The sequence below is a fragment of the Fonticula alba genome, assembly GCF_000388065.1.
Source record: "Fonticula alba strain ATCC 38817 unplaced genomic scaffold supercont2.7, whole genome shotgun sequence".
In the NCBI taxonomy this organism is placed as follows: domain Eukaryota; order Rotosphaerida; family Fonticulaceae; genus Fonticula; species Fonticula alba.
The window spans coordinates 1,561,206-1,563,609 of NW_009242977.1; positions in this window are offsets into that span (position 1 = coordinate 1,561,206).

Sequence of the window (2,404 nt, forward strand, 5' to 3'; positions counted from 1 at the left end):
GGCACCTCGGGGCCGAGGGAACGGGCGGGGCGCAGGGCGGGGGGGGGGGGTGCCAACAAGGCGCGCGGATTGCCTGATGTGAAAAAGTGTAACCGATTTGACGAAAAATCATATCATTTTTATACCCGCAACCCCGGGCCGCCGGCCCGGAGGGCCGATCCATTCCTCACACCCCGGGCGTCGGGGCGGGGGATCGCCACAAGGGCGCGGGGGCGTGGGCGGGGGGAGTGAGCGAGAGCAAAGAGGGGCTCCTCAAGGCGAGTTAGTCGGAAGTGCCAGCCCCTGCCCCTTCTCTCCCTCCTGAGAGCGGGGGCGGGACACTCTTTGTCTCGCCATCCTCGGCCTTTGGGGGGTTCTTTCGTTCGGCGTGGGAGGGGACGGCCGGAGCCGCGGGCGAGGCATATTTAATAATGCCTCAAAATATCCTTGGGGCCTGTGGCGCGGGCGGGCGAAATCCCTCGACGCGTGCCCGGGAGGCATCTAACCACGCCACTTGCGGCGGTTCTCGCACCAGGGCGCGCCGAGATGAGGAGAACGGGGGGCCCACATCTGCGCCCGGGCGAGAGAACATCAGGCCATCCCTCCTGCCGGAAAAAGAGATGCGCGCATTCGCTATGGTACACATTTGGAGGAGGGCGTACACGCGCGCCGGTGTCTCTCCCCCTTGGGGCGGGGTTCGGCTCGCGCGGGCGGCGTGTTTGTCCGGACGGGCGGCCCCCAGGAGTGTTGGTCTTCCGTGCGCCCCTTTCCGCCCCCGTGCCCCCATTTTAGGCGGTCCCCGGACGGCTGCGGCGCTGGTATGGGGCACCCCATTGCTGGGGCCTGCCCTCTCTCGCCCCCCCCCCCTCCGGTCCCCTGGGCCTGGCCCCATTCGAAGGGTGCATCGGCGTTGTTGTGGCGCAGCCCTCCTCGGTCACGGTTGTTCCTTTTCTTGTGTTCCCCTCCCCCACCCCACCCCGGGGGGGGGGGGGGGGGCGAAGGGGACAGGGCGCCGGAGACAGGGCGAAGGAGCGGTGGGTGCCGGGGGGGGGGGGCTGTGGGCGGGGAAAGGCACGGAACACGGCCTCCTCAGGGAACCTGCTGTCGCCGTGGCCGCCCAATGCCGCGAGATCGGCCGGGGCCCAGTCGTGTGGCGCGGGTGCGCAGCACCGGCATGCGGCCGGGTCCTTGGCGTCCATCGAGGTAGACCGAAAGGGTCTAGATCGGGCGGCTCGCGTGGCCCCTCCCCCCGTCCCCGGCCCCGGCGTCTGACCAGACCGGCATGCTGGGGCGAACTGAGCCCTTGGCTAGAGTGTTGCATGCTCCGGCCTGACTCGCCGGATGGGGGCGGCGAGCGCTTGGCCGGCCCACGGGCATGCGCCCGCGCTCAGGCCACCGAGGGCCGGTGCCCGGTGTTACTCGCGAGCAGCCCGCCGAGAGTGGGGCCGGGTGTGGGGGGTATTCCAACTGGGGGCCTCGCCGGCCCCGCGCGCGCGGTGAGGGGTGTTTCACCGTGGGAGAAAGCCGATCGAGCGGGTCATGCGGGTGGGAACCATCGCCCAGCCAGTCGTGCTTGTGTTGCGTTCCGGCTTTTCGCGCGTTCCGCACCCTCCCCCCTCCCCCCCGGTCGTCGGCCGTTGCCCGGCGCCGGCAGCGGGCCGGGCCTCTCCGCTGCCCATGTGCCCCGGGCGGCCGAGTGCTTCTTCTCGTCCTCGGGCGCTGCCCTCCGGGTTGGGCGAGGCTCCGCGTGGGCAATTTCCCCCGGCCGCATCGTCGTGCGCCCCGCTCCGCCGGATGGCCAATGCGCGCCGCTTCTTTCTCCCTTGCCCCGCCCCACCGCCCCTCTGCTGACCTGCCCCGGTGTGCTTCGTTGCCCTTTCTCCCTGCGCGCCTGGCTTCGCATCTGGGCCAGGGGAGGGTGGGCCGACCTCCGGGGAACCGAGGCGGGGGTCAAGCCAGACTTCCCGAGAGTTAATCTCCTCCCGGCTCTGGGCCCCCGTGTGGCACTTCCTCTTGGCCAGGGGCATGTGTCTGTGTGCGTCTGTGTGTGTGCGCTTGTCACCGCAGGCCGGGTCCGATACGGGGAGCCGCGCGGCCGAGTGTGTGCCGGAGCGTGAAGGTGGCCAGAGGCGGCGTGCGCCAGCGCCCGGGCCCGGCGGCTGTGTTGCACTTGTTCTCGCGGGTAGAGCTACCCAGGCGCAACTGGGAGATCTCCGTGAGGGGGAATCTTGTGCATACATTGTTCCCCGGGGCGGCATTGATCCAGGGCTCCACAGGATCGACCGGTGAGCTTGAGTATGGCCGGAGGGCCGATTGGACGCGCGGGCAGATCGGTGGAAAGCCCGAGCTCTCCGTGCGGCCGGGCTCGCTCACAGGGCTGGGACCGGGGGAGGGGGGGGGGGTGGGGGGACGGACAGAGCGAGAG